The sequence below is a fragment of the Meles meles genome, chromosome X (assembly GCF_922984935.1).
Source record: "Meles meles chromosome X, mMelMel3.1 paternal haplotype, whole genome shotgun sequence".
NCBI classification, from domain to species: domain Eukaryota; kingdom Metazoa; phylum Chordata; class Mammalia; order Carnivora; family Mustelidae; genus Meles; species Meles meles.
In genome coordinates, this window is record NC_060087.1 from 124,074,876 (window position 1) to 124,088,247 (window position 13,372).

At 41.9% G+C, this 13,372-nt stretch overlaps 1 non-coding gene across 1 annotated transcript; it reads left to right on the forward strand.

Annotated features, from left to right (window-relative positions):
• Positions 1 to 266: 266 nt before the first annotated feature.
• Positions 267 to 404, forward strand: LOC123935641. The gene has a single exon (XR_006816931.1). It is a non-coding gene; the product is annotated as a U4 spliceosomal RNA (small nuclear RNA).
• Positions 405 to 13,372: the final 12,968 nt, after the last annotated feature.

Here is a 13,372-nt window from a genome sequence, read left to right on the forward strand (position 1 = left end):
GTTGGAGTTAATCATAATCCTAAAGTATTTGACGCTTTTCCTTTCCTTTGTGTAGGAAACTGATACCAGTGCCACAGACCCCACCCAGTGGTCTGATTAAACCCCTTCCTCAGAAACTTGGGGTGGACCAGTGGCCTCTCAAGTGTGAGGAGTGGGAGTGCTCTACTCCCCCAAGCTGGCAATAAAGGGGGCATTGTCTACAGAGAATTTTAAAGCAAGAATAAAAGGACATAGGAGTCTTCCTTTTTAAAATTTTTGCTATGCTAAGCTTTGCACAGTGGCAGTATCATAGCCAATGAGCTTTATCCGAGATGAGATTATTGCTAATTAAAATCTTCATTATGCTATAGCATTTTCCTTTAATTAAATTTTAAATTGCAGTATAGTTAACATACAGTGTTGTATTAGTTTTGGGCATGCAATTTAGGGATTCGGCACTTCCACATGTCACCCAGCGCTCATCTCAACAAGTGCCCTCCTTAATCCCCACCAGCGGTTTAATCCAGTCCGTCCACCTGCCCTCTGGTAACCATCAGTTTGTTCTCTGTAGTTCCAAGTCTGTTTCTTGGTTTCTCTCTCTTTTTCCTTGGCTCCTTTTGTTGTTGTTGTTTCTTAAATTTCAAATACAAGTGAGATTAGAGGGTATTTGTCTTTACCTGATTTATTTCATTTTATACTAATTCCATGTGTATTGTTGCACATGGCAAGATTTCATTCTTTTTCGGCTGAATAATATTCCCTTGTATATATATGTATACACTGTGTCTTTATGCATTCATCAATCGATGGACACTCGTGCTGCTCACAACATAGGGTGCATGTATCCCTTGGAGTTAGTTTTTGGATAAATACCCAGTAGTGTGATTCCTGCATCATAGGGTAGTTCTATTTTTAACTTTTTGAGGAATCTCCATACTGTTTCCCACAGTGGATGTACCCGTTTACATTCCCACCAAGAAAGCAAGAGGGTTCTTTTTTCTCTACTTCCTCACCAACACTTGATTCTTGCGTTGCTGATTTTAGCCATTCTGACAGGTGTGGGGTGTATCTCATTGTAGTTTTGATTTGTATTTCCTGATGATGAGTGATGTCGAGCATCTTTTCATGGGTCTGTTGGCCATCGGGATGTCTTCTTCAGAGAAATGTCGGCTCATGTCCTCTGCCCATTTTTAATTGGGTTATTTGCTTTTAGGTGTTGTATCAGTTCTTTATATATTTTTGGATACTAACCCTTTATTGTATATGTCATCTGCAAATATCTTCTCCCAGTTGGTAGGTTGCCTTTTAATTTTGCCGTTTCCTTCAATGTGCAGAGCTTTTTATTTTGATGTAGTCCCAGTCACTTCTTTATTTTTGTTTTAAAGATTTTATTTATGAGAGAGAGCGAGGGTGAGAGTAAGAACAAGAACAGAGGAACAGAGGGAGAAGGAGAGAATCCCAAGCAGTCTTACTGCCTAGCAGGGAGCCTGATGTTGGGCTGGATCGATCCCATGACCTTGAGATCACGACCGGAGCTGAAACCACTCAGCTGACTGAGCCTCTCAAGAACCACCCAACAGTTTATTTTTGCTTTTGTTTCCCTTGCCTCAGGAGACAGATCTAGAGGGAATTGTGTATGGGCAATGTCAAAGAAGTTAGTGCCTGTGCTCTCTTCCTGGATTTTTATGGTTTCAGGTTTCACATTTAGGCCTTTAATCCATTTTGAATTTCTTTTTGTGTCTGGTGAAAGCAGGTGGCCCAGTGTCAGGCCTTTGCATGTAGCTGGCCAGTTCTCCCAACACAATTTGTTGAAGAAGACACCACCTCTTTCCTGTTGGATAGTCTTCCTGCTTTGTTGAAGGTTAATTGACCATGTAATTGTGGATTTACTTCTGGATTTTCTATTCGGTTCTATTAATCTATGTGTCTGTATTTTTGCACAGGTACCATACTGTGTTGATGACTGCAGCTTTGTAATATAACTTGAAGTCTGGGATTGTGGTACGTCCAGCTTTGCTTTTCTTTTTCAGAATTGCTTTGGCTATTCAGGGACTTTTTTGGGTCCATACAAATTTTAGGACTTTTTTGATCTAATTTTATAGAAAATGCTGTTGGTATTTTGATAGATATTGCATTAAATATGTAGATTGCTTTGGGTAGTACAGACATTTTAACATGTTCTTCTAATCCATGAGCATAGACTGCCTTTTCATTTCTTTGAGTCGTCTTCAATTTCTTTCATCAATTTTTTTATAGATTTTATTTCTTTAAGTAATCTCTACACCCAATGTGAGGCTTGAACTTACAACCTCAAGATCAAGAGTCGCACACCTTACTGACCAGCCTGCCAGATACCCCTCTTTCATCAGTGTTTTATAGTTTTCAGAGAACAAGTCTTTCACCACTTTGGTTTGGTTTATTCCTGGGTATCTTGTTAATTTTGGTGCAATTGTAAATGAGATTGTTTTCTTAATTTCTCTTTCTGTTGCTTCATTATTAATGCACAGAAAGGCAACAGATTTCTGCCATTGATTTTATATCCTGTGACTTTATTCATTTCATTTACCAGTTCTAGTAGTTTTTTGGTGGAGTCTTGAGAGTTTTCTATCTATAATATGCATCTGCAAATAGTGACAGCTTTACTTTACCATTTTTGGATGCCTTTTATTTCTTTTTGTTATCTAATTGCTGTGGCAAGGCCTTCTAGTACTATATTGAATAAAAATGATGGAAGTGAACATCCTTATCTTGTTCCTTCCCGTAGGGGGAAAGCACGCAGTTTTCTCTATTGAGTATCCTTTCCTTTATATAGAAAACTTTCCCGCAGAATAAAATTTTCCTTTGTATAGGAACTACCAGCACCACAAACCCAACATTGAGTAGACTGCTTTCTTGGTAAAAAACTTGGGGTAGAGCAGTGGCCTTCTGAGCATGAGGAGTGGGAGAGGTCCACCTCCCAGGCAGGCCATAAAGGGGAGCACTGTCTGTAGAGAATTTTAAAGCAAGAATAAAATTGAGTAAATGTCAGTCTTTTTACAAAAATTATCACCATGCTACAGAATTTATAAATAATGCCAGTGAGAAAATAATTTCCTGTTCCCCCAAATCTTCTCCAAAGTGGTTTTGTGTTTCTCATAGAAAATACTATTTTATTCAACAGCTTTATTAAGATGTAATTGGCATGCAAGAAATGACACTTGATTTCGTTAATTTTGACCTAGGTATTCACCAGTGAAATCATCACCCACTTCCAAAAAGTGAACTTAACTGGGTCCTCCAGAGAATGACACAAATGAGTTTCATAAGCCTAGGTGCCAGTGGGAACAGATCAAAGAGTTTCAGGGCAACTCCAGTATGTTCTAGACTCAGACCTAAGCTGCAGGCATGCCTGAAGATGTGTTGTTACTCTGGCATCTTGAATTTCTGTCCAAACACTGCATGCATGGTACCTCACGCATCCTGTCCTGCTGTTCTTGATCATGTCTCCAGCTCCCAAGAGCACTTGACATAGCTTGAATGCATAAGATACTTCCATTGTTTATTAAGACACGGAAACGGGGCGCCTGGGTGGCCTAGTCGTTAAGCGACTGCCTTCGGCTTAGGTCATGATCCTGGGATCCCAGAGTCAAGTCCTACATTGGGCTCCCTGCTCTGTGGGAAGCCTGCTTCTCCCTCTCCCTCTTCCTGCTACTCCTCCTGTTTGTGCTCTCTCTCTCTGTCAAATAAATAAATAAAATCTTTAAAAAAAGACATAAACATTTGAGCCTTGTAATTCTTACACATCTTGTGAGCACTAGAATTACATGTCTTAGTCAAGTCTTGCTTTGAAATTTTGCTTTCATGTGAAAAAGCAGCTGAAAAACACTTGATTAGTTCACTATTAACAAAAAACTTGGATTTGTAGTTTTATTGTTTATTTATTCTTTTTACATTTTATTTATTTGAGAGAAAAAGTGAGAGAGCACAGCGGGAGGGGGACAGCAGAGGGAGAGGGAGAAGCAGGGTCCTGATGCAGGGCTCGATGTGGGGCTCAGTCCCAGGACCCTGGGATCATGACCTGAGCTGAATGTGCAGACACTTAACCGGCTGAGCCACCCAGGCGTCCGCTGACTTGTAGTTCTAAAGGTTAACTATCGAAGTTCTCTTCATCACTGCCTTGATGTTTTGGTTGTTCTATTAATTTTATTTTGATTTTTTTTTTGTTTGTTTCATTTTGCATTTAAGACCACTAAATCTGAATTTGTTTTGCTTAGGGGAAAAAGTAAACACTTGGGCAGTTTATTCAGGCCTCTTGGTAATACTTGGCTTCTCCTTTCTCTGCAGTTTCATCTAGAAGCAACCAGTATCCTGCTTTCTGTCACCGTATAATAACTTTCATTTAAAATAATTTTCTTTAAATGGAATCATAGAGTGTTCACTATTTGGGGCTGGCTTTTTTCACTTGATGTCATTGTTTTGAAATTCCTCCACACGGAGGGTATCAATGGTTCATGACTTTTTTGAAGCCGAGTTGACACACACCGTGACATTAGTTCCAGGTGTACAACACAGTGATTTCAGCTTCTCTGTACGTTTTGCTATGCTCATCACAGGTGTAGCTGCGGTTCGGAGCCATATAATGTTGTTACAATAGCACTGGTTTCCCCTCCTATACCCTTCATCCCTGTGGCTTAATTCTTTTTAACTGCTGCGAATTCCACTGGAGGGATATTGACCGTCTGTTAATGAATATTTGCCTTGTTTCCTCTTTTTGACAAAAAAAAAAAAGAAAAAATATTGAATGTTTGGCTGTCATAAATAATGAATGCTAATAGGCATGCGGTTTGGTTTTGGAGTGTTGAAAATGTTCTGCCATTAAATAGTGATGATGAGGGATGCCTGGGTGGCTCAGTGGGTTAAACTTCTGCCTTCAGCTCAGGTCATGGTCTCAGGGTACTGGGATCGAGTCCCACATCGGGCTCTCTGCTCAGTAGGGAGCCTGCTTCTTCCTCTCTCCCTGCCTGCCTCTCTGCCTACTTGTGATCTCTCTCTCTGTCAAATAAATAAATAAAATCTTTAAAGAAAAATAGTGATGATGAGGGTACCTGGGTGGCTCAGTGGGATAAAGCCTCTGCCTCCGGCTCAGGTCATGGTCCCGGGGTCCTGGGATCGAGCCCCACATCGGGCTCTCTGCTCCGCGGGGAGCCTGCTTCCTCCTCTCTGCCTCTGCCTGTCTCTCTGCCTACTTGTGATCTCTGTCTGTCAAATAAATAAAATCTTTAAAAAAAATAGTGATGATGAGGGCACAACTTTGTGAACTCACCAAAACCCACACCATTGTACCCTGTAAAAAGACAAATTCTATGGTGTGTGAATCATATGTCAGTGGGAAAATGCGCATTCTTTGAGTTACTTTACTTCCAGATATTTTTTAAGGATATAATTGTGCACATGTCCAAAAATTACATGCAGGGATGGTCAGGCCTGTATTTTCTTCAATATTAAAGAATTTAAAGTAAAGAAGCAGGACTGATTAAATATAATCCCCGCACATCTATCTACGGTGTGCTTGTATACGGCACTAAAAAAGAAATGTAGATGCTAAATTTAGTTGCCACGGATCGATCATTTGTTATGTGCCAGGCATTGTGCTTTGTGCTTTGTGATTTACAGATATTATTTCAGTTAATTGCTCCCCCTAATGTGGGGCTTGAGCTCACAGCCCCGAGATCAAGAGTTGTATGCCCTACTGACTGAGCCAGCCAGGCACCCCTGTCAAAACTTGTAAGGGCACTAGTCTCATTCATGAGGGCCCCACTCTCATACTACTTACCTCCTAAAGGCCTCACCTCCTAATATCATAACATCAGGGTATAGGGTTTCAATATATGAATTTGGGGGAAACACATTTACTCTTTAATATTATCCCTGTAACTCCTCAAAATTCTTGTCCTTCTGGTGTGTAAAATATGTTGATTCTACCCTCTGACCCCAAAAGTCTTAACTCATTCCAGTATCAATTCTAAAGCCTAAAGTTCAAAGTCTCATCTAAGTGTCACCTAGATCACATATGAGTGCGATCCAAGTTAGGATTTACCCTGAGATAAAATCCTCCTCCAGCTGTGACTACATGAAACCAAACAATTTATATTCTTCCAAAATACAATAGTGAGACAGGCACAAGAGAGATGGTCCAGTTCCAAAAGGAGACTTAGGAAAGCAAGAAAGAGTGATGGGTCCCAGGCAAGTCCAAAATTTAGCAAGGCAGACTCTGTGAGATCCTAAGTTTCTAGAATAAGTCTCTGGCTCCATGCTCCGTCCTTCAGGCTCATGAGAGCAGCAATTCAGCCTTCTGGATCCACTGGGGTAATTGTCTGTCATTCCAGATCCCTGGCGTGGAGGTCTCATCTTCTGAATTCACTGGGACAGAAGTATTACCTCTGAACTTCTACTCTACGGGGCATGGACTGTACCTCTAGGACTCTGTCTTGGGGCCCTCCCCACAGCTTGGAGCAGCCCTGCTCCCATGCCTCTGGGACACCGGCTTATTGAGAGCATAGCGGTGGCCCCCACCCTTTTGAAACTGAGGAGGCAGCCATGATAATATCTGAATCACCTTCAGCGTCATTTCTTTTTTTTTTTTTATTTAAATTTATTTATTTTTATTCGTTTATTTACAGCATAACAGTGTTCATTGTTTTGGCATCACACCCAGTGCTCCATGCAGTACGTGCCCTCCCTATTACCCACCACCTGGTTCCTCAACCTCCCAACCCCCCCACCCCCCCGCCGCCCCTTCATAACCCTCTAGTTGTTTTTCAGAGTCCATAGTCTCTCATGGTTCATCTCCCCTTCCAGTTTCCCTCAACTCCCTCTCCTTTCCATCTCCCCATGTCCTCCATGTTATTTGTTATGCTCCACAAATAAGTGAGACCATATGATACTTGACTCTCTCTGCTTGACTTATTTCGCTCAGCATAATTTCTTCCAGTCCCGTCCATGTTGCTACAAAAGTTGGGTATTCGTCCTTTCTGATGGAGGCATAATACTCCATTGTGTATATGGACCACATCTTCCTTATCCATTCATCCGTTGAAGGGCATCTTGGTTCTTTCCGCAGTTTGGCGACTATAGCCATTGCTGCAATAAACATTGGGGTACACATGGCCCTTCTTTTCACTACATCTGTATCTTTGGGGTAGATACACAGCAGTGCAATTGCAGGGTCATAGGGAAGCTCTATTCTTAATTTCTTCAGGAATCTCCACACTGTTCTCCAAAGTGGCTGCACTAACTTGCATTCCCACCAACAGTGTAAGAGGGTTCCCCTTTCTCCACATCCTCTCCAGCACACGTTGTTTCCTGTCTTGCTAATTTTGGCCATTCTAACTGGTGTTAGGTGGTATCTCAATGTTGTTTTAATTTGAATCTCCCTGATGGCTAGTGATGATGAACATTTTTTCATGTGTCTGATAGCCATTTGTGTGTCTTCGTTGGAGAAGTGTCTGTTCATATCTTCTGCCCATTTTTTGATATGATTATCTGTTTTGTGTGTGTTGAGTTTGAGAAGTTCTTTATAGATCCTGGATATCAACCTTTTGTCTGTGCTGTCATTTGCAAATATCTTCTCCCATTCCGTGGGTTGCCTCTTTGTTTTGTTGACTGTTTCCTTTTTCAGCGTCATTTCTTGTTTTTCAGAATAGTGCATGTTCTCAGCCATACAGTTCCGTAGTCCCATGTGTGTAATCTAATAAGCTCAACGGTCTTCATTCCTTCTCATCTCCTTCCCCTTCAGTTCAGAATAGCACTTTTCCTACTGGAGTGCCTGAGAAGTAAGTGGTTCATATTCACACTAATTTCCCTATCCGATGGTCACTTGGCCACATGCTTAGTGTTCTCATTTTTGTTTTGTAATATGGATAGGCTGAGAATTTTCCCCAAATCTTTACATTGAGCTTCGTTTTTGCTTACCGATTCCATCCTTAAGTCATTTCTATCTTGTCAACTTTTGCTAGAAGCAGTCAGGAAGAGTCAAAGCAAATGAGTGTATTTCAATAATAATTTCCTTTGGTGTTTTCAAGGCAGAGTTATGTAAGTTTACTTACACCTACTTAACATGTTTTATATTTTAACGACAACTGAGAACATTTTATGCTAATAAATGTTATATATTGTGGCTTGCGAACTCTTAAAAATCATACAATCTTGAAAACTATTATAATATTTGAGATAATTTTTCAAACAGCATTAACGGAAGAATGCATACTTGCTGTAGGCATCATCTGTAAATGGTTTAGTTTGTATGCAATTTTTGGCATAGTTTGGGGGAGAACAACTAATTATAGTTTGCAATGTATTAAAGTCACAGATATTAATGTTTTCTCTTTTATTATTGAAATATACTCATTTGCTTTCATTAGCCTGATTTCTATTTTCCCCTTCACTGACAGTTGTGCAAATTAAAACATTAATTAAAAAAGAGGTAACAGCATTTTTGAATTTATTAGGGTTTTAAGGGCATTAGTTGTCTCTTTGAAAATCAAACATACACCTGAAATTCTAGAGCAGTTTGCTGTGATCTCATGGTTCCATTTACAACACTTTGGAAATGTTGGTGGCAATTTCCATAATATTTGAAATTGGTTTAGTGGTGTTTTTCACATACATTTTTAAACTATATGTAACCATAAGTGTCCTTTCATGCAAATCTATGAGAAAGTACTCTTGGGGAGAAACATTCTTAGGAAATAGTGTTCCGCTTTTCTTCTAAAGCTGAGAAGCCTGTGTTCCAGTACATTGTTTCCAAATATTTATTTTGTTTATTTTTTAATGATTTTATTTACTTATTTGAGATGGAGATAGAGAGAGCATGACTGGTGGGGAGGAGCAGAGAGAGAGGGAGAAGCAGACTCCCTGTTGAGCAGGGAGCCTGACGTGGGGCTCCATCCCAGGACCCTGAGGTCATGAACTGAGCTGAAGGCAGACGCTTAACTGACCGAGCCACCCAGGGCCCCACCAAACATATGTTTTATTAAAATCATTTATTTATTTTTTAATAATTTATAGTACTGACTTGAGAAGCCTATGACTATGCATCAGCAAATAACTATTATCAACTGAGAAGTTCTGCCGAAGTCGGTTGGTAATGAAATATATTGTTTTTTTCCCTTATGAATACCAAAGCAGGAATTTGAGGGCATCTGTGTGTGAGAACTTTGAGTGTAGCATGGGGATTCAGTGAATCTGCAAACCTTTTGTGAGCACCATTTAGCTAAGTTGACTTCAGACGGGTATATTCCCCTCATCTCAGATGATAGAGTCCTGGCTTTGGAGAAGTAGGAGTCTAACTGCAATCATCGGAAGCACCTGGCCTACAATAAGTGTCATTTCGTGTGTGCCACACACATTATTTGTCATATGGAATTAATATTTTAAGTTACAAAGTTTGCCATTTTGTTGAGTTAGGCTCTTTGTTATTCACCTCCTGCTTCTCTGGGTGTAATTTGTACAGATTCTTAAGAAGGGAATTTTGGTCAAATTTTCAGAGGTTTTATGTAAGATTTTAATGCTCTAAATTTTTTTCAAGGTTTTATTTATTTATTTGACAGAGATCACAAGTAGGCAGAGAGGCAGGCAGAGAGAGAGGGGAAGCAGGCTCCCTACTGAGCAGAGAGCCCGATGCAGGACTCAGTCCCAGGATCCTGGGATCATGACCTGAGCAGAAGGCAGAGGCTTAACCCACTGAACCACCCAGGTGCCCCAATGCTCTAAATTTTTATTAATCACTGCTTTGGCTGCATCTCACAAATGTTCATATGTTATGTTTTCATTTTCATTCATTTCACAATGCTTTCTAATTTTCTTGATGATTCTTCTTTGACCCATGGTTTATTTTGAGGTATATTTTTCAGTTTCCAAGTATTTGTGTATTTTCCTGATTCTTTTCCATTTTGGAATTTTAATTTCATTCCTTTGTTGTCAGAAATGATATTTGGCATGACTTGAATTCTTTTAAATTCATTGATCTTTCCTTATGGCCCAGAATATATTCTCTACTGATAAATGTCATATGTTCAATCGAATAAACGTATATTCTGATGTTGAGTGGAATGTTCTATAAATATCAATTAGAGGAAGCTTGTTGAGTATTGTTTAGGTCTTCTATCTCTTTACTGATTTGCTTTCTCATTCTTTCTAATTATTGCATCTATAACTACAGAGGAGTGTTGAAGTCTCTAAATATAATTATAGTTTTGCCTATTTATTCTTTTAGGTCTATTATTTGAAGCCCTGTTGTTGGGTGTGTATGCACACAGCATTGTTCTGTTGTCTTGGAGAACCAGCCTCTATAAATAGTCAATGTCCCTCTTTATCTCTGGTAATATTACTCATTCTGAAGTCTAGTTTATCTGATATTAAGGCGGCTACTCCACCTTTCTTTCTATTTTTGTTTCTTTGTTATCTATTTTTCTAACCTTTTTAAAAAGATTTTATGAGGAAGGGAAGCAGGCTCCCTGCTGAGTGGAGAGCCTGATGTGGGGCTCGATCCCAGAACCCTGAGATCATGACCTGAGCCGAAGGCAGAGGCTTAACCCACTGAGCCACCCAGGTACCCCTACTTCTTTTTATTTAAAACCTCTTATATAAATCTATATATATATATAAAATAAATATATATATATTCTTATATAAAACCTCTATTTGTTCTTGCCTTTTTAAATCCAACATGTACTTAACTGTGTGTTTTAGGAACTTGATACTTAATGAAATTATATTTATGATTGGATTAAAATCTCCCATCTTGCTAACTGGTGTTTATAACATCTGCTCTATGTATATTTTTCCCTCTTTCTATGTTCCCTTTTTGGTTGCGTATTTTTATTCCATTTAATCTCCACCATTAAGCAGGGGTCAACAAGCGATGAATAAAAAAATAAAAATATAAATATAAAAATAAAATTATTTTAAAGATATTTATTTATTTATTAGGGAGAGAGTTGAACAGAAATCACATGGCCCAGAAGTCTGAAATATTTACTTCTGGCCCTTCAAAGGACATTTGCAAACCCATGCACTACTGAGTCATTGCCCTGAGTTTAAAATGTGCATCTGTAATTCATCTTACCCTCAAATGAGGTTCAAAAGTATTTGAGTTCGGGCAGCAAAGTCCTTCACCTGTGTGTGGAGCCACTCTGGGCCGTGCCGTGAGTCCATGTCTGGCGGTGCCCAATATCGAAGCATCCGCGGCTCCCTGTTTGCATGTGGCTCAGCTGCTTCAGCGCTGGGGTCCACTGACATTATCTACTGCATGATCCGTGGCAAGTGCCCTAGATGGTTCCCGACGGCTGCAAGTATCATTGGGGTCTTTAGAAGTGCTTCCAGGTCCAATGACTAGGGACCAGGAGAAGCTGTGGTGGTGGCCCGATCTGGTCATGTGCACACAATTGACCACAGCGTGGGGGTGGGGGCGGCTGGCAGTGTGTGCTCATGTGGCGGTAGGGGCGGGCTGAGTGCCCATATGTGGCGGGGGTGAGGGGTGGGGCTGGGCCAGCAGCGGGGCTGGGTTCAAGGGCAGCTTCAGGGATCCAGACCCGCACAGTGCTGGGGCTCTGGCATGGGGGCCGAGATCGGCCTTTTGCCCGCCCACAGCTGCAGAGCCTGGGGCCGGCTACCATTGTGGCTCCTGGGCCTCATGGATACTGCAGAACCCCAGCACCATGCGTATTTTCACCGCTAGCCCTTGGAGTGATTCACCCACATGCTGCCGGCCCGACTCCTGTCACTGGCCTCCACAGCCACGCACACATCTGCTGTGAGACCTCGCAGCCACAGAAGCCAAGAGCCATGGCCACCTAATGGCTGGTGGGCCTGGATCCTGCCCTGTCTCCTGTCACTGGTCTGCACCGTCGGGCTCACCAAAGCTAACGGCTGCAGCTGCACATCTGAGGGGGTCTGCAGTATCCACGAGGCTCATTGAGGTCCTAAGCAGCGCGGACTCCCAAAACCAGGGTGAATCCTCTCTGCGTTGCTGATGCTGGGTGCTCCCTCTTGGTCCAGAGCAGTGCCACCGGGGGACTGGAGGATGTGGGCACATGGAAGCTGTTCTTTCCTAGCCTTTACTATGCAGTCGCTCTCAAGTTTTCTGTTCTGCGTTGCCGAAGCTCAAGTAGACTCCTGATCTTTCTTAGGTGTATTTCTGTTCGTAGCTAGCTTTGTCATTGCTGATCCTTGTGGATGGATGGATTCGGTGTCTTCTATGCTTCTGCTTTGGTGGCATCCCTCTCTAGTTCCCAGGGATCTTGATCATCTTTTCCCGCCCCCAGAACACATCACACTGGTCCGATCCATTGCTGACCTTATGCTGATTGTACCTAGTGAGCGAGAAAGGGCGGCTGCTCTACTTATGGTCAGCCACCCGCACGTCAGCGAGTGGGACATAAATGTGACTGAAATTAAGGGCTTTCTACGTCAGTGACATTTCTAGGACTCCAGTGGCCTGGGGCATATGGCGGAATCCCTTCTAAGGTAAAGCAGAAGTTGTCGTATCTCGCACCTCATATGAACATGAAAGAGACACAAGGCCTAGGGGACCTCCTCGGGTAGGCAGGCAACATCTTCCTTGTATGGGTGTGTTACTTGGTTCTATTACTGAGTGACCAGAAGAGCTGCTCATTTTGAATGGGGCCCAGAACAAGAGAAGGTTCTGCAAGGCATCCAGTTTGCTGTGAAAGCTGCTCTGTCACGTGGACCATATGATCTGTCAGATCCGATGGCTCTTGAAGGGTCAGTGTGGTTAGGGCCGCTGTAGGTGAGTCACAGCGCAGGCCTTTAGGATTTGGGAGCAAGGCCCGATCATCACCCTCAGGTAACTACTCTCTTTTTTTTTTAAGATTTTTATTTATTTATTTGACAGAGAGAGAGAGCACAAGTAGGCAGAGAGGCAGGCAGAGAGAGAGGGGGAAGCAGGATCCCCTCTGAGCAGGGACCCTGATGCGGGACTCGATCCCAGGACCCTGTATGACCTGAGCCAAAGGCAGTGGTTTAACCCACTGAGCCACCCAGGCGCCCCAACTACTCTCCTTTTAAGAACTAGCTTTTGGTCATCTACTGGGCCTCTGTAGAGACTGAACCTTTGACCATGGAACACTACTTTACACTGCTGTCTGACCTCACATCACGAGCTGTAGTTTCGCTGACCTGCCAGGCAATAACACAGCAAACCCCACGGTGCTCCATCATTCAGTGGAGTGGAATCTCCATGATTGTGCCTGAGTCGGCTGGGAAGGCACAAGTAAGTTACATAAAGAAATGAACCACATGTCCCTGATTCCTACTGAGTATAACTGCCTTCTCTCTGCCAGCCCACACCTATGACGTCATGAAAGAAAAAGGAACAAAGTCAGTTGATGCTACT